Source organism: Bubalus bubalis, chromosome 9 (genome assembly GCF_019923935.1).
Source record: "Bubalus bubalis isolate 160015118507 breed Murrah chromosome 9, NDDB_SH_1, whole genome shotgun sequence".
NCBI classification, from domain to species: Eukaryota; Metazoa; Chordata; class Mammalia; order Artiodactyla; family Bovidae; genus Bubalus; species Bubalus bubalis.
The window spans coordinates 55,829,507-55,849,419 of NC_059165.1; the positions used below are offsets into that span (position 1 = coordinate 55,829,507).

General features: G+C 41.8%; 1 pseudogene; it reads left to right on the forward strand.

The window, feature by feature from the left end:
* Positions 1-1,380: 1,380 nt before the first annotated feature.
* LOC102415806 lies at positions 1,381-3,963 on the forward strand (annotated as a pseudogene).
* The last annotated feature ends 15,950 nt before the right edge of the window (positions 3,964-19,913 follow it).

Here is a 19,913-nt window from a genome sequence, read left to right on the forward strand (position 1 = left end):
AACAGTTGTCTGGTGGAAATCCTTTGACATTTTGAAGGGCAGCATAAGCCTCATTGCAGCAGAGAAAGATTGTCCAACAACAATATGAAGGATAAATAGAGGAAATCTATGGCCAGAAGCACATCACAACTTCAGGGGACTTCAGGAGAAAGAAGAGCAATTGCCAAAGTATATGAGTAGCACGTCCCCCAAGGATGTTCAATAATCACATAGAGCACCCATTCAGATATTGTGATTATTTCCAGGAACAGATCCCCACAATAATTTCAGGTTGGGGAGTGGAGGCAGAGGGTGATGTAAAACACTATTTCTATTTCAGATACCCCAAGAACCCTGTAATTAAGGATATCCTGAGAGAGATTCACTTTCTGTAAGCAATGACTTACAGAGGATGAGATGGTTGGCTGGCATCATGGATTCAATGGACAAGAATTTGGGCAAATTCCAGGAGATGGTGCTGCTGCTGCTAAGTCACTTCAGTCGTGTCCGACTCTGTGTGACCCCATAGATGGCAGCCCACCAGGCTCCCCCATCCCTGGGATTCTCCAGGCAAGAACACTGGAGATGGTGAGGGACAGGGAAACCTGACATACTGCAGTCCATGGGGTCATGAAGAGTCAGACATGACTTGACAACTGAACAACAACAAGCAATAGCAGTTCTTCAAGGCAATTGTATAACACAGAGGAGACGTAATAAAAGAACATGAGGAAATTTTGTTCAGTACAAAAGGAGGATCTTACAATTTTGGTCACCCTGCATTATTGCAAATAAAATTTGCCTGGTTTATTAACCTAACATTCACAATTTGGGGATGGAAAGGGAAAGAAACCTACAAAGCAATCTACAACTTAAGCTAAAAATGACGACTTCCTATGCTGGGAAGTGTTCGTGCACCATGGTGAAAAGTGGCTGCTTTAGGATCAGGCAGTTCTGGGACCAAATCCCAGCTCCATCATTCACCAGTTGAGAAAGTTGAATTACTCTTCTAGTCACAATGCTCACATCTATAAAACAGGTAATAATTGTAGTTGCTTAAGTTGGTGATGGACAGGGAGGCCTGGCATGCTGCAATTCATGGGGTTGCAAAGAGTCGGACACGACTGAAGGACTGATCTGATCTGATAGGATCAAATAAGAGAATACATATCAAATATTTAGTGCATCACCCTCTCATAGTTAGCACTCAACAAATGTATCTTTGGAGTTTTTTATGTATTTTTTCCATAATGGTTTTGGATTATCATCTCCCTAGAGTAGAGGCACATCGTTAATATCATTAACGTTGGCCAGACCTTGTTCTTTGTCCCCTTACAGATTGGGAGGCAGAAATCAAGGCAGTCACACAAATCCCCTTTGAGAGTGTAGAGTCTCCTACTGATGGTTGTTTGGGGAGGTCAAAGGGCACCGTATGGCAGGTAATGATATTTGTCTGACTAACGCACTCTCCACTGGCTGAGTTGTCAGTGTCCCCATCCCTGGCCGCACGAAGCTCTAGGCCTTGCTCCTCGCTTATCACGTGTCACTTGTCCCAGCATGGTTTCCTGCACATGGATGTTTGGACAAAAATCTGCACATCTTTTAAGTTCTGTTTTCCCCCAATACCCTCCCCCTGTTGACCTGACTCAGTCTCAGTGGACTGTCACCACTATGCAAATGACTTCAGGTTTGGTTTCCAACTTATATATACCTGCTGGGCATCTTAAAATAGACCTGCCAGAACATCACATTCAAGTCCAAAGCCAAGTATCTGTTTGCTACTCTCATTCATTATATTCTATCATATTCTCTGAATTAATGGCATCCATGGCCTTTCTCTAAACCCAGTTGTCTTGTCTATCCACTTTACAATAAATCTTGTATCTCTTCTTTTTCATCTCCATTTGTCCTACCCTTTTCTTTACCTTTTACCCAAATCAGTTTGTTCCACAAATAATTACTGAGATCTACCATTGACTAGGTACAGCATTCTGTTGTAAGCTCTGTGTGTTGGGGACCTAGAGATGAACAGGTAGACATGGTTCTTTTCCTCATGGAACTGTCATTCTAGGCAAGCAATGCAGGTTTTAAACTGGTAATTAAATAAGCAAAATAATTTCAAATAGTGACATGTTATGAATAAATTAGAACTTGGTAATATGAAAAAATGTCTTGGGCAGAGGATGGGGAGACAAAGAGCAGAGGTTGGGACTCTGAGTAAGTGATATGTGAGCTAGGGCAAGAGGTCAATCATGTGAAATTCTGGAAGTAGCATATTCTAGGTAGGTGAAATGATAAGAACAAAGGCTCAGATGTCTGAAGTCAAGACTATGCTTGACATGTTCAAAAAACCAAGAAAGCCAGAGAGTTGGAGCAGAAGTGAGAGTTTAGGTCTGAGAAACACACAGGGGCAGGTCAAGCCATGCAGAGGATCATGGACCAGGGTAAGAGTGTAGATTTCATAATAAGTATTATAGGAAGTCATTTATGGGTTTAAAGTTAGAAGAGGCATGGCCTAGTCTCTGTGTGTGTGTGTGTGTGTATGTGTGTGTGTGTATGCTTGCACACTCAGTCATGTCAGACTCTTTGCAAACTCCTGGACTGCAGCCTGCCAGGCTCCTCTGTCCATGGGATTTCCCAGGCAAGAATACTGGAGTGGGCCTTGCATGAGGGAAGATGGCAGCATCCAGGTGGAGGTCTTAAGATCAGATCTGCAAGGTGTTGGTGTGGAGGCCCACAGAGGTTCGCCCCAGATGGCTTGGCCTTCTGTGCTGCAGGGCCCCAAGATGCAGGGCATACGAGTGGGGCGTGTGATTCATGCAGGAGCCAGAGCCTCCTCCGCCGGACAGGGTATATGAGATTCCTAGACTAGAGTCCTTCACCTTCACAGGGAAGATGCACTCTATGCCCAGGCTGGCACAGCCAGTCTTCCCATCCTGGGACCCTGACTGGAGGCACCTCTTGCCCCTGCTGCATGAGCACCTGCTGTACAAGGACCAGGTCTGCTACATCTTCCACCAGTGTTGCCACCTCCTCGGGGGTGTAAAGCAGGCTCTCTGGCTTAACAAAACCAAATTAATAGAAGGCCTTCCTGAGAAAATGCCTAGCCTTACTGGCGATCCAAGAAACCACACAGAAGATCAAGATGAACCTGTTCTGAATGCAATCTCTCACATTCATCTCTGGCACTCTACTGAAGACATTCCTAAGAGAGACACCTATTGCCCAGTGATTGTGGACAGCCTGATGCAGCTGTGTAAATCCCAGATTCTCAAGCATCCTTCTCTGACCAGGCAGATCTATGCCCAGAACAACATGTGATCCACCACCTTGAAATAAGAGTCTACCGTGATTCAGGTCCATAGTTCCGGTAGAGCCCAAGTGAATGCCAAGGATCCTCTGCCTCCCATTGCTCCCTGAGAGGAGGCAGAAGCTACCTAGAATCATGTTTTTGAGAACTTCTATCCCATATCTCCTTCCATCAGTCTTTAGGAGTGCAATGTTTATGATGTGAATGATGACACAGGATTTCTGGAGGGCTATCTTTACCCCTATCCTCACACCCAGTATTTTCTGGAGTCGGCCAACTTATAACCACACTGCTTTCAGCCAGATCAGTTGTGGGCCAAGATGATCCTGTCTGCCTTTGGCAATGTGCTGGCTCAGGCTTGGTTCTTGTATGGGAATGACCATAAGGTTTTGGAGCAGCCAGTAGTCATGCAGAGCACAGGCACCCATGGGCGTATCTTCCTGGTACTACAGCTGAACACCACAGATCTGGCCTCCGAGGGGGACCTCAACAATCTACTCTGGGTGAACTCCAATCAACTCCTGCATTGGCACTTTTGTTGTGTTCCAGTGATCAAAAAGAAGGTGGTTGTGGATCCTGTTGGACCAATTTGTTCCCAGCCAGAGACATTCAGGAAGTTTTTAGCTCTGTATTTTCATGGTGTTGTGTCACCCAAGGACTGTCCTGAGGCCTAGAGCCCCAGACCCCTCTTTTCCTGAAGATCCTGGAGTCTGGGCAGTGGCTGGGGCTTGTCCGGAGCTGCAGCACTGCTTTGGCTGGGGGGTCTCACCCGCAATAAAGAGCCCTTCAGGTGCTCTGGAGCCTGTGTTTGTTGTGAGGGTGCTGTCAGGTGGGACACCCACAGTTGCACACAAGCCCTTGCCCTGAGCTTGCCTCTGTGCAAGGGCCAGCCCTGGAGCCTCACCTGTCCCAACTTTATCTGTGACCCCATCTTGTGCCTTTACATAAGAATCTTCATCTCTCTGAGTTTCAAAAAAGGAATCCTGGAATGGGTTTCTGTTTCCCTCCACAGGGGATCTTCCTGACCAAGGAATCAGACCCACACTCTCTTGTGCCTCCTGCATTGGCGGACAGAATCTTTAGCACTGTGCCACCTGGGAAGCTCCGTGTTCTAGTCTACTTGTTTTTTAAAGTTGACATTGACTGCCTTGGGGATAATGAATTGTAGGGAAGCAAGATTGACTACAGGGCAGAGTAAAGAGTGTTGCAGGGATCCAGGCCATAGATGATAGTGACTTAACTAGGGTTAAGGAAGCAACAATGAGGGAAAACGTGAGGATTTTGGATGCATCATGGAGGTACTAGAGATGGTACTATTACACAGATCTGCTAATGTTCTCCCTCCTTCCAAGGTTTTTCATCTCAATTCATTCAACACAAAGCTGACAGTGTCATTCTTCTAAGATGTCATCCTTTGCCTGAATGTGTCAATTGGTTCCCTGCTGTTCATAAAATAAAGTCCAAATTCTTTGGTATAGATTCAAAGTCTTATGCTTTAACTACTTTAGAAAGATACACAGAGGGACTTAGAAGGAAAGGATAGAACAGTTACAAAGCAGTTCACATGATACTATTGACAAAAAGTGGTGCTGGCTGTTGGTGTGTGAAGAACTGGCATTCACAACTCTTTAACTGTTCTTACTCTGAGAGGATATGTGGTAAACGCAAGAGTCACAGGGCGTCAACCAGTGGTCATGTTTTAACTTCCAAGGGAAGAATAGGGAAGTTTTAAGAACTAGGAGTAATGTAGTAGCTCCTCAGATCACAAATCAATAAATGAATTGATTGATTTGATTATGATCCTTTACTTCATCCATTCCCCTGAAATATAATACCCAGCTATGATGGAATCGAATGAACACCTCATAACAAAACCTGCTTTTTAATGGTCAAGTCATCATGCTTTACATTAAACATGATTCATTTTCCTCTCTGCCTTAAGTAAGCATTTCTTGGAAAATGAAAATTCATGTCAGGATCTTCAAACCAGATTTGAGAAGTCGTGGTATTAATATTCCCTGGAAGAGGGCATGGCAACCTATTCCAGTGTTATTGCCTGGAGGATCCCCATGGACAGAGGAGCCTGGTGGGCTACATACAGTCCATAGGGTCACAGGGAGTGGGATATGAGGGAAGCTACTTAGCACACATCCAAGTACGTTATTAATATTAACAATACAGAAAAACAGAAGAGGGCAGTGTTACCACAGACTCCTGCATCAACGCCAGGCTTTGAAGAGAAAATGCAAGTTTCTCTGAGTCACCCTGTTCATATCCAGAATCTCAAAGAGTCGCAGTTTCAATTGCTTGTTTCTTTCCACTTGCTAAGTCTCAAACTCTCAAACCAAGTCAGCAATGAGGCCTCCACTTTGATCTATCACTCTACTACCTCCTGCCAAGCTTTCTTAGCAGAAAAAGACCACTTTTGTCTGTGATATCAAGAAGTACAAGCCCAGCTTCATGTTTACAGTGGTTATGAATGATTTTGTCTTTTGCAGGATGGATGCTGAAAGAACTTCATCTGCATTTCTGCATTGGCCTCAGGAGAAAAACCCTCTACATTTAACATGTTAGCATCTATGGGCTCCAAAGATTTTTTGTACTGCCAGGAAAATAGGTGTATACAGCTACATATCCAGAGGTTTAGTCAAAAACTTTCACTGAATGCCTGGTACACGTAGAAAACCAGAAAGAAAAGTGTTCCAACCTTTGAGACAATTTAACAGACAAGTTGAGAGATAGCTCTTTGCATGGAAATGATTATTAATTCAATAATCAGTTGATTATTGAATCAATAGTAATACTAATTTATATAATAATAGATATAATAATAGATACTGCTCCTTGGAAGAAAAGCTATGACAAACCTAGACAGCATATTAAAAAGTGGAAACATTACTTTGCTAACAAATGTCCCTAGTCAAAGCTATGGTTTTTTCAGTAGTCATGTATGGATGTGAGAGTTGGACCATAACAAAAGCTGAATGCTGAAAAATTGATACTTTTGAACTTGGGTGTTGGAGAAGACTCTTGAGAGTCCCTTGGACAGCAAGGAGATCAAACTAGTCAATCCTAAAGGAAATCAGTCCTGAATATTCATCGGAAGGACTGATGCTGAAACTGAAGCTCCAATACTTTGGCTACCTGATGTGAAGAAATGACTCATTGGAAAAGACCCTGATGCTGGGAAAGATATAAGGCAGAAGGAGGAGGGGATGAGAGAGGATGAAATGGTTGGATGGCATCACTGACTCGATGGACTTGAATTTGAGCAAGCTCCTGCAGTTGGTGATGGATAAGGAAGCCTGGCGTACTGCAGTCCATGGGATCGCAGAGTCGGACACGGAATTGAGATACCATTATTATTGTCTATAGTGACTGTCACTGTGATAAACAGCATTTCATTTACTCTTCACAATAAACTGATACAACTTATTAATGTGATATTTTTAGGTGCAAAGGAAATTGAGGGATGAAAGGAAGAAAAGATAGAAGAGAGAGGGAAGGAGGGAGGGAGGAAGGAGGAAAGGAAGAGAACCAAGTCTCAGACAAGTTAAGTAACTTGCCCTAATGGTCCTCCTCCCATGTACAGAGTGTGGATTTGAATGCAGACAGTCTGACTCCAAAGCCTGAACTCTTAACCCAGACACTGGATGGGGTACAGAGATAAATAAGCCAGGGACTCTGTCTTGGAATTGCTCATAGTCTAGTAAGAGAGACAGACTCATAAACAAATAATTCCAGTGCAGTGATAGCAGCTATAATCGAGGTATAACAGAGAAAAGGAGACACAGAGGAAAAAGTGACTAAGTGCCTGACTTTGGGTGAGTGGGAGGGGGGTCACAAAATACAGACATATTCATTTGTGTTTATGTAATTCATTGCTCTCTGTGGGCCTGGTTACCCACAACGAACCTGAAGTTCCTTCCAAAGCCACTTTCCGGTGGATTTCCCCTCTCTCTCTTAACAGGTTGTGGTTTGTCAGCCTCATCCTGCATGCAATAAGTACCTCTGACATGGGGCCATGTAAAGTCTTTAGAACCATTCTAGAGAAGGAAGAAAAATAAAATAGCAATCTATTTACTCTCAAAAAAGAGTAAGGAATGTGACAAGCAGGTGAATGAATAAGCCAGTGCCATGTTATAATGGAAGAAAAAGGGGAGGGAATGCTGGTAATCCATAAGAAAACCCCAAAGATCACTGTGTATTGTGCAGGTGGCTGACAGCATCGTCATTCAGACAGGAAAGCTATTCCACGAAGTCCTCATTACCTAGCCCAATTTGCTTTCAAATATTGAGTTCTTCCATGGGATTTCCCATGGGATTATCTCTGCCCATGGGGTTTCCCAGGCAAGAACACTGGAGTGGGTTGCCATTTCCTTCTCCAGGGGATCGTCCCAACGCTGGGATCCAACCCAGGTCTCCTGCATTGCAAGTGGATTCTTTATTGTCTGAGCCACCAGGGAAGCCCAGGTCCATGAGGAGACTTCACAAATCCCATGAAATTTGTGTGTAAAACCCCATATACCTGTTGTGCATTTTCTAGAGATTCCAGAGAGTTCATGCAAATTTCCAAACAGTGTGCATCCCCCAAGTAGGTTAAAAATTATGCATTAAATACTTACAGAACTGTTACTCAAATAAAGTATAAAACAGTGTCTGGCATCATTGAAAATTCCAAAAAGTCTAAGTGAATTCTTTGATGCCATTAGTATTCATCATGTTTATAAAAACGGTTAAAAGTGTGTGGTGCCATCAGGTTATCATACATGAGTACAAGGCCTTAACAAGATCTCAGGGCTTGTCTTTGATGTTGTTATGAATAATTAACCATTTATCTTCCTTTTGGCATTTCTGGGTTGGAGGATTAGCTCTTCAAGGTTTTAATTCAGTATTGATTCTCAACCTTTGTGTGTGTAACAGGGGTTGGAGTGGAGAAGGAGAGAAGGGTATTTGATTGAAAAGAACAGTAAGATATCACCCATCTGGTCTTCTCAAGCTACACACTCTCCCACCTGCCCCTTCTCCAACCCCTACCCTTATTGAGTCCTTTATTGATGCTGCCCAGTGGCAAAATTGCTAGACATTGAAATGTCTCACTTTTCACCATCAGCCAAGCCACTTGTAGTTAAGTATCCTTTAAGGGTTAAGAAAGTTTCAGGTTAAAGAGCCCATCTCCAGATGTACTACTCTACCAGAAAATGAATCATTAAAACTAGCTTTATATTTTCATGGACCTTCTGTGCAGAGGCACAAGAAAAAAGAAAACCTAACATGAGAATTTGGCCTCAATGATTCCCTACAGCTAACAGTAGATAACAGTAAATCTACCAGCGACACAAGGCAAATATTTATTAGCTTTTTTTCTGGAAGTACAAACGTTTGCAAAGAAGGATCACATCAACAGTAAAACCTGGGTGAAATTCTAAGATTTGGATATATTCATTATCAATCAAAATTTTTGCCTAACTTCTTCTACATCAAAGCAGCCTTGCTGTTGTGACAGAGCCAGAAACCTATAATGACTGCAGTTTATCAGAGCCTCTTGCCTACCCTAGAGAAAAACAACTCCAGAGATACCAGCTTTCTTCCCAGCAGTACACATAAGCTAGATTCAGAGGGAAGAGTGCCCTCTACTAAGCCAACCACATCCACTTCCGGTGGAGCTGGAGGGGTGTTGCAGAAGCAGTGACTCGTGCATGTATCATTTCATGAAATAACAGCCTGAGGTGGAAGAGCTGCTGGCAAAAATATTCTAAACAAAGCCATTGGTTGGCACTCAACAAATAGCCTCTTCCTCTCACACATTCAGCCCAACTTAGAGATATCAGGGACCTGTAGGAGAGTTTTTACAGGTAAAACCAAACCTTTACAAAAGATTTAATTAACAACCTGACCTAAGGTATATGAAGCAATTCAGAGAAGAACTGCCAAAGAGGAACTGTAATAAATAAATAAGCAATTAAGAAGTCTACCTCTCTCTAGCCTCAGGTCATTAATTATGCAGTAAAGATACTTCACTTCACATTTTTATCCATGTTGTATCAACAAAACTGAGATCTGAAAGAAAGGAGGAACCCTGGGTATATTTTATTACAGCTATAAGCATAAACCCACCTGTCTCTTTCTTTCTTTAGTTCTTACCTTTGAAACTCTTTGAAGAAACAAAATGACATCACAACAGACTTCAGGAGTGTGCGTGTGTGCTAAGTCACCTCAGTCGTGTCTGACTCTTTGCCACCCTGTGGACTGTAGCCCACCAGGTTCCTCTGTCCATGGGATTCTCCAAGCAAGAATACTGGAGTGGGTTTCCATTCCCTTCTCCAGGGGATCTTTCCAACTCAGGGATAGAAACCACGTCTCTTATATCTCCTGCAATGGCAAGCTGGTTCTTTCCCACTAGCACCAGCTGGGAAGCCAACTTCAGGATTAAGAGCTATTATTTTTCAACCTCTCCTTGTTGGAAAAAAATGCATTTCCAAGAATGAGATGAAAATGAAGAGTGGAATATTATCTGAAATTAAGCATTGAATATGCACAGTAAATACTATTTACAATAATAAGCGAGGTCAATTCATTATGTCATTGACATGTAGAAAATTGCCATGAGTGATGTGCAGTATCCTTAGCTGACAGTCTGGGAGAGGGGTGGAAATGAGTCTAAGAAACAAAGGAAGATTCTTCAGATCTCTCCAATAAACACATATGATAATTTGTGCTTTATTCCTTCATGTTTATGTGTACATGGAACTTAGGCACTGAAATGTCCTAAGCAGTCCTGTGATTATTTGATAAGTGATTATTTGAACCAGGTTTGTCTTCCCCAATGACACTGTGTGCTCTGTCAGGGCAGGACTCACACCTGCTTTTGCTTAGCACTAGAATGTTTGGAGAAAGAAATGGCAACCCACTCCAGTGTTCTTGCCTGGAGAATCCCAGGGACGGGGGAGCCTGGTGGGCTGCCGTCTATGGGCTCACACAGATTCGGACACGACTGAAGCGACTTAGCAGCAGCAGTAGCAGCAGCAGCAGAGTGTATCCACAGCATTGGCACCGTGCCTAGCACATGAGAGGTGTCCAATAAAGACTTATAGAATGAATGGATGAATCGATGCATCGTCATTCCAGTTTTTCTTCCAGCATTTTTCAGTTGATGCAATTGAAGCCAAAAAAAAGAACCCACTAAATATCACAGTGAATGAGTGAGTGAAAGTCGCTCAGTCGTGTCCAACTCTTTGAGACCCCACGGGCTGTGGCCTGCCAGGCTCCTCTGTCCATGGAATTCTCCAGGTCAGAATACTGGAAATGGGTAGCCATTCCCTTCTCCAGGGGATTTTCCCAACCCAGGTCTCCCGCATTGCAGGTGGATTCTTTACCAGTTTAACTACAAGGGAAGCCCAAATATCACAAATCTAGTGAAAAAATTGACTCTGGAATGATTCTTCCTCCATGTTTGTGCATTTTTTTTTCCAATACTACATTAAAGAATGGTGATTCTAAAAGAAAATGTGAAAAATCTCTTACCTTAATCACTTTTTCCAAGATACTAAACATTTAATGTAACTTTGGTATTTTACCTTTGATGCTTTGGCTGTTTATTGGGTGTGCCTTGAAACGAAAATGTGGGCACATGGAAGAGATCTTGGCACTTGCTTAAGCAAACTGGTTAAAATTTCCTTTTTTTTTTTTTAAGATAAAATGTTTTCAGAGAGATTTAGCAGTTATGTTTTTTTTCACTGCAAAATTGAAATGTTACTGAAGTTCTTACAAATAAAATATTCAATGTTTTTGATAATGAATAAGATCTAAGAGATCTAAGAGCATGTATAAATTTTTTAACTCCTAATCATACTCTCTTAGACTCTGAACAGGGACCATTGACCATTCTTTTTTATTTTTAAATCAGTCTCTCACATAATTTGATACAGTAAACTACATATTTATATTTTCCCTATTTATCTATAAACTTTAATTGCTAATGTTAAGACTTAAGTGTTAAATGTAAGCTGAATTGGCCAGATGAGGGTCCCTGATGTCTTCCCTAATGGTGAACACCAGGCATTGACATAAGTGATAAATTCTTCTGTTTCTTTCCTGAGCTTCAGTGTCTGTATGTGACAAGCACCCTCCTTTACAACAGAGTTGGAGAAGAGGTTCTGAAGCCAGCCTGGCTGGGTGAGAATCTTGCCTGCACCACTTATAAACTGGGTCACTGAAGGCCAGTTATTGCTTCCTGTTCCACGTACACCTGAGTTTTCTCATCAAAAAAGTGATAACATCATCTGTACCACAGTGCTCTTGTAAGGGTTAATTGTGCATATGTGTAATACATACCATAGTGTCTGGTACAATCATTAAATTTATGTTCAGTTCAGTTCAGTTCAGTCGCTCAGTCATGTCCGACTCTTTGCGACCCCATGAATTGCAGCACACCAGGCCTCCCTGTCCATCACCAACTCCCGGAGTTCACTCAGACTCACGTCCATCGAATCAGTGATGCCATCCAGCCATCTCATCCTCTGTTGTCCCCTTCTCCTCCTTCCCCCAATCCCTCCCAGCATCAGAGTCTTTTCCAATGAGTCAACTCTTCATATGAGGTGGCCAAAGTACTGGAGTTTCAGCTTCAACATCATTCCTTCCAAAGAAATCCCAGGGCTGATCTTCTTCAGAATGGACTGGTTGGATCTTCTTGCAGTCCAAGGGACTCTCAAGAGTCTTCTCCAACACCACAGTTCAAAAGCATTAATTCTTCGGCGCTCAGCTTTCTTCACAGTCCAACTCTCACATCCATACATGACTACTGGAAAAGCAATAGCCTTGACTAGATGGACCTTTGTTGGCAAAGTAATGTCTCTGCTTTTCAATATGCTATCTAGGTTGGTCATAACTTTCCTTCCAAAGCGTAAGTGTCTTTTAATTTCATGGCTGCAGTCACCATCTGCAGTGATTTTGGAGCCCATAAAAATAAAGTCTGACACTGTTTCCACTGTTTCCCCATCTATTTCCCATGAAGTGATGGGACCAGATGCCATGATCTTCGTTATCTGAATGTTGAGCTTTAAGCCAACTTTTTCACTCTCCTCTTTCACTTTCATCAAGAGGCTTTTTAGTTCCTCTTCACTTTCTGCCATAAGGGTGGTGTCATCTGCATATCTGAGGTGATTGATATTTCTCCCGGCAATCTTGATTCCAGCTTGTGTTTCTTCCAGTCCAGCGTTTCTCATGATGTACTCTGCATAGAAGTTAAATAAGCAGGGTGACAGTATACAGCCTTGACATACTCCTTTTCCTGTTTGGAACCAGTCTGTTGTTCCATGTCCAGTTCTAACTGTTGTTTCCTGACCTGCATATAGCTTTCTCAGGAGGCAGGTCAGGTGGTCTGGTATTCCCATCTCTTTCAGAATTTTCCACAGTTTATTGTAATCCACACAGTCAAAGGCTTTGGCATAGTCAATAAAGCAGAAATAGATGTTTTTCTGGAACTCTCTTGCTTTTTCGATGATCCAGAGGATGTTGGCAATTTGATCTCTGGTTCTTCTGACTTTTCTAACATAAAAAAAAAAATTATGTTAGCTTTTTAAATTTTTCAAACCATATAAGCAAAAGCTTTAAAAAAATAATAATATTGAGTCCTGCCCTGAGGCCCCAGGTGTGAGGCCTTCTACCACAGCTAAAGAAGTGGAGCTGAGAACCCAGACTATGTCTGAAACTGACTGAACCCCTTTGTAACTGTTGCCAAAAGCCCCCCTGATCATCACCAGCAAGCTTTCTGCCCCAAAATTAGGCAAAAATGCCCACCCCAGTAGTCACCCTACAGTGCCCTAACCAATCATCTAATGCCAACCTTCCAGCAGCAATTTTCTTTGTCTTGAGGCTATAAAAATTGGCTACTAACCCAGGTAACTATTGACTCTTCTTGATCTGTTAAGAGGTGAATCTACTATGCTTGTAGTGCCCACATTATCTCTTCCTTTTGCTCCTAATAAACTCACTCCCTTCTGAAATATTCTGTGTCTGGAAATTCTTTTCCAACCTGCACCTGGACTATCTAACAAATAATTTCTCTTACAAATTTGTTCTTAGAGGGAGAAACACAGCCTCCAGTCTCCCTTTAAAAAAAAAAATAGTAATAATAAAATGTGAACGGATGCCTCGAGCCCAACCCCCACCCCAACTCCGAGTTTCTGTGGTTTCAGTGGTATTGAATCCACCTTCGTTTTAAGTGTGGGCACGTGACTCACTTGAGCAGATCAATCAGAGCATTTTGTACTCCCTGCCACCACCATTATTTCAGTGACAAGCATGGTGCTCAATCAAACCAAAAGATATGTTTGAGGATGTTTGCTGAGATTGCTTGGAGAAGGAAATGGCAACCCACTCCAGTGTTCTTGCCTGGAGAATCCCAGGGACGGGGGAGCCTGGTGGGCTGCCGTCTATGGGGTCGCACAGAGTCGGACATGACTGAAGTGACTTAGCAGCAGCAGCTGAGATTGCTGGGATATAAGTAAAATTGTTTGAGCCACTGGTTTTGAACATATCCTAAGCTAGCTGTACCTTAGATTTGCCATCCATGGGGGTAATTAATTTCTCCTTACAATACAATCAATTTGCACTTAAGTTTTTTTTTTCTTTTATCTGCAACCCAAATTCATACAAACTTGTACATTAGAAGTGTTGAGGAAGATATCACATAATATGTAGGTGATATTAAAAAGGTATAAAAAAGATTGAGGGGGTCTCAGAGAAGCAAAATACATCTGGTTAAGCAAACAGACTCTGAAGACAACTTCAAAGGTACAAATCCTGGTTCTACTGTTTAGCAGCCATGTGACTCTGGACAAGGCATATGCTTTCTTGTGCCTCCATGCCACCCTCTGTAAACTAAGGATAGCGATAGTATCCACCTTACAAGGATGTTTTCAGAAATAAATATGTTAATGATATAAGGCACTTAAAACAATACCTCACATGTAACAGATACAAATGTAATATAAGTTTTAGTTATTATTTTATCATTATTCAGATCTTAAATAAATGGAGATATATGAAATGAAAAAAGGAAAGAAATGGCTCTTATCAGGAGATTCTTTGTATACAGAGGAAGCAAGTGATGAATTAAGTGCCTCTTTTAATTATACAAAGGACTAAAAAGCATATCAATGGATGCTCAATATCACTAATCGCTAAGGAAATCCAAATTAAAACCACAATGAGATGTTGTCTCATACCTATTACAATTGCTATCATCAAATAAATAAAATAATAAGCCTTGGCAAGTTTGTGGAGAAAGTGGAACCCTTGTACACTGTTGGTGGGAATATAAAATGTATCCACTGCAGAAAACAGTGTGGAACTCCCTCAAAAAAATTAAAAATAGAATTACCAAATAATCGAGCAATTCCACTTCTGTGTATATAGCCAAAAAATAAAAAGTAAAATTAGTATATCAAACAGGTACTGGCCATAATAGCATTATTCACAATAACTAAAAGGTAGAAACAATCCAAGTGTCCATCAATGGATTAATGGTTAAACAAAATGTGGTATATACATATAATGGAATATTATTCAGCCTTAAAAGGAAGGAAATTCTGACACATTTTCTATATAGATGCTCTTCAGTTCAGTTCAGTCGCTTAGTCGTGTCCAACTTTTTGCGACCCCATGAATTGCAGCACACCAGGCCTCCCTGTCCATCACCAACTCCCAGAGTTCATTCAAACTCACATCCATCGAGTTGGTAATGCCATCCAGCCATCTCATCCTCTGTCGTCCCCTTCTGCTCCTGCCTCCAATCCCTCCCAGCATCAGAGTCTTTTCCAATGAGTCAACTCTTCGCATTGGTGGCCAAAGTACTGGAATTTCAGCTTGAGCATCATTCCTTCCAAAAAGCACCCAGGACTGATCTCCTTCAGAATGGACTGATTGGATCTCCTTGGAGTCCAGGGGACTCTCAAGAGTCTTCTCCAACACCACAGTTCAAAAGCATCAATTCTTCAGCGCTCAGCTTTCTTCACAGTCCAACTCTCACATCCATGCATGACTACTGGAAAAACCATAGCCTTGACTAGATGGACCTTTGTTGGCAAAGTAATGTCTCTGCTTTTCAATATGCTATCTAGGTTGGTCATAACTTTCCTTCCAAAGAGTAAGTGTCTTTTAATTTCATGGCTGCAATCACCATTTGCAGTGATTTTGGAGCCCAGAAAAATGAAGTCTGACACTGTTTCCACTGTTTCCCCATCTATTTCCCATGAAGTGATGGGACCGGATGCCATGATCTTCGTTTTCTGAATGTTGAGCTTTAAGCCAACTTTTTCACTCTCCTCTTTCACTTTCATCAAGAGGCTTTTTAGTTCCTCTTCACTTTCTGCCATAAGGGTGGTGTCATCTGCATATCTGAGGTGATTGATATTTCTCCTGGCAATCTTGATTCCAGCTTGTGCTTCCTCCAGCCCAGTGTTTCTCATGATGTACTCTGCATAGAAGTTAAATAAGCAGGGTGACAATATACAGCCTTGACGTACTCCTTTTCCTATTTGGAACCAGTCTGTTGTTCCATGTCCAGTTCTAACTGTTGCTTCCTGACCTGCATATAGGTTTCTCAGGATGCAGGTCAGGTGTTCTGGTATTCCCATCTCTTTCAGAATTTTCCACAGTTAATTGTGATCCACACAGTCAAAGGCTTTGGCATAGTCAATAAAGCAGAAATAGATGTTTTTCTGGAACTCTCTTGCTTTTTTGATGATCCAGCAGATGTTGGCAATATAGTCTCTGGTTCCTCTGCCTTTTCTAAAACCAGCTTGAACATCAGGAAGTTCACGGTTCACGTATTGCTGAAGCCTGGCTTGGAGAATTTTGAGCATTACTTTACTAGCATGTGAGATAAGTGCAATTGTGCGGTACTTTGAGCATTCTTGGAGAAGGAAATGGCAACCCACTCCAGTGTTCTTGCCTGGAGAATCCCAGGGACAGGGGAGCCTGGTGGGCTGCCATCTATGGGGTCGTATAGAGTTGGACACCACTGAAGCGACTTAGCAGCAGTAGCAGTTGAGCATTCTTTGGCATTGCCTTTCTTTGGGATTGGAATGAAAACTGACCTTTTCCAGTCCTGTGGCTACTGCTGAGTTTTCCAAATTTGCTAGCATATTGAGTGCAGCACTTTCACAGCATCATCTTTCAGGATTTGAAATAGCTCAACTGGAATTCCATCACCTCCACTAGCTTTGTTCGTAGATGACATTAGACCAACTGAAATAATCTAGTCACACGAAGATAATGCATGATTCCACTTACATAAAGCATCTAAAGTAGTCAAATGTATAGAAATAGAAAGTAGAAGGGTGGAAGCTGTGGCTGGGGGAAAGGGCAATGGGAAGCTGTTTAGTGGATACAGAGTTTCATTTTTGCAAGGTAAAAAAGTTCTGGAGATTGGCTGCACAGCCATGTGAGTATATTTAACACTATTGAACTGTATACTTTAAAATAGCTGAGGTAGTAAATTTTATGGTAATATATTTTACTATATTTTAAAATTTTTAATAAAAAAAAAAGTAAGTAATTTGTTGTAGCCCTATAGGTAGCACAGTGCCCAAGGCAGCTGGTACTCACTGAAATTGAATGAACAAGTGAATGATAATGTAATAATCCTAATGACAAAACAAGTGATGGGTAAAGTAGTTGAAGGATTTGAAATAGTTGTGAAGTAAAATAAATCAAGTGTCAAGTGCTATGAGAAAGATATGATAAAGATAAAAAGACAGACCACGTAGTAAACAGCATAAAGCATGGAATGTAAAGATATTGATCCTAATCTTGATTGATTAATTATTTTTATTATCAAATTTTTACTGAGTACCTCCCACTTGCCTGACACTGTTTCCTGTTCATCAATGAACAATAGTGCTGTACTCTTGTGGGTCTTCTTTGTACTTGGATGAGACAGCAATATTGAATTCTAAATCTATCTGATTGTGTGACGTCAGACAATTCCCGCAAGTTGTCTGGGTCTTAAATCTTCTCATGCAAAATGAGGCATATGGCAGAAGGGACAGAGTGGTACTTTCCCTTCTTACATTCCAAAAAATGTGAACATTAAATGTAAATACGGAATGAGGGCATAAGAAGCCACAAGGGGGCAAAATGAGTACAGCATAAACACTCTACTGATAGGAAATTCTAGAAACAAAAGAGTCATCCTTTTTTGCATCATGAGAAAACTAAACAGCAAATGCTGTGTATTGTAGGTAGAGAAAGCGTTCCAAAGAACAGTTATCCAAACTTGCTTTATTCTATGAGTACAGTGTTTGGTTCAGAGACCATGTTTTTCTGAGGAATGATAACTAAGTAATAATAATAAGTAAGCAGAATACTTCAATAGTAACTGAATAGCAGTGCCAAATGCACATGATCAGACCATCCCTACAGAACCACAAAATATCAACTAACACACCCAGTCTTGAAGCAGCCCTTTACTCACATGTCAGGATCTAATACATATTTTGAATTCTTTTGTTCTCTTTCACTTCATTTCTTCATTGCTACTAGTATGTACCAATCTGTCTGATTACAAAAGAAACCATGTTTTTCTTTTTACCACTTGTATGCCATTGGAAGCAGTAGTTTTAAAACATGTAGAAAAAATCTTTGATAGCCTTCTACCAGAAGTTGGAGTCTAATTCCCTTTTCTTTGAATATGGATCAGCTTTCATGACTTGTTTCTAGCCAAAAGAATGCATCAGAAGTGATGCTGTGTGACTTCTGAGGATCGTGTAGAAATGGTGGTTGATACAGATTCTGACTGGTGCTCCTTCTCAGGATGCTCTTCTTTAGTCCAGTCACCGTATTTTGAGGAAGCCCGTGCCACATGGAGAGGCCTCATGTAGATGTTCTGGATGAGAGCTCCAGCTAAGGCCCTGTCGTGCAGCCAGCAATAATCAGACATATATAAATGCAAGAGAACTTTTAGATGACTGCAATAAGCAGCCTTTGAGCACCACTTCCCCCACCTCCCCAGCTGAAGCCATATGAAACATAGACGAGGCATCCCTGCCATGCCCTGCCCAAATTTACAGATTTGGGGGGGAAATTAATGTTAGTATTTTTAAGTGACCAAATTTTGAGGTCTTTTTAAAATAAAGCAATAGATAACTAGAACAAGAACAACTGTCTTTGGGAATATGACAGGAGAATTTAAGAAAAGTTATTGCCAAGGCATTAGATTAGTGCTTTTGTGGATTCCCATTGGCATGGATCCACTCACACTTGACTTGAAAACAAACAAACAAACGAAAAGTGTTCTCAAGATATGCGATACCCCAGTGTCTGACCTCATGTGCACTAAGCTCAGGACTAGCGAGTCTTAGCGATAAGGACCTCTCAGTTAAGGCAGGGAGTTATCACTGCCATTCACTGGCAGGTTACTATAAACTTTCTCCCAAGCAGCAGGTCTGCAAATGAGAGACTTTTCCTGGCCTGGACATTCCAGATCACAAACAAGGAATGGCAAGTTTGGCTTGATGGAATCTCAGGATGACTTCATCAAGTTGGAAATACTGGGGAACAGGAGTGTTTCTCTAAGCAGGCTACTCAAGAGGGCCAGCGTGCAGCCACCCTGCAGGGGAGGTGGAAGAACAGGACTCTTTCGAGCTTAATACACGAAGAGGCAGACACAGAGTCTGTTTGTTGCATATAGTAACAGGCACATGGTAGATTCTCAACAAATAGTTGTTAAATAAAATACAAACATACCAAGAAGATGACACTACTTTATGCCCTAGAGTTGGGACACAAAGTCAATCTAATATGACCTTTAATCTAACAAAGCTTCTGATGTAATTAGATGGTTGCAATTACTCATTTACCATCTCATCTTTATTTGTTAACTACCATCTGCAAGTCACAATAAGGATACAATGATGAATCTGACACAAGTCATGTTAACATACCTGATCAAATCCCTTGTTCTGATTATCTATTCACCTTGTTGGTGAAGGAGGGATTAGCTGAATATACAACACTCAACACTAGACAGATGAGATTGGCATCAGTTTATTAATCACATACACTCAGTCCCTGTGGGGACACTGCAAGTCATTCAGGTTCACATCGATGGTGGATATTGCATTCAGAATAGAATGAACCCACAGGGGCTGTGGGAGACAGACTTTGCAGTGTTTGGGGAGTGAGGTGATCCCTGGTTCCCATGGTGGGGGGACACGCTTGGTAAGGTAAGACCAATTAGGTTGACAACCAGGTGGGGTATAGCTGGTGTGGCTGGTGGAAGAACTAGCCGGGTGTGCAGCCTTCCCTGCTGGGTAGGGCCTTGCCAGTTATGCCCCCTAGTTGATGAAATTATTGAGACAACAATTTACAAACTAGGCTTTTAGAGCCCATCAGGGTCAGAAATGTCAAGGCAGCAGTTTAAGTTTAGGTCTTCCAATACATTTCTTGGCCTCAGATTCTTACTTGTAAAGTCAGAAGGTAGGAAATGAATAATTTCAAGGTTCCTGTCAGTTTTAGTAGTAGTGGTAGTGTTAGTCACTCAGGGATGTCCAATTCTTTGCAACCCCACAGACTGTAGCCCACCAGGCTCCTCTGTCCATGAGATTCTCCAGGCAAGAAT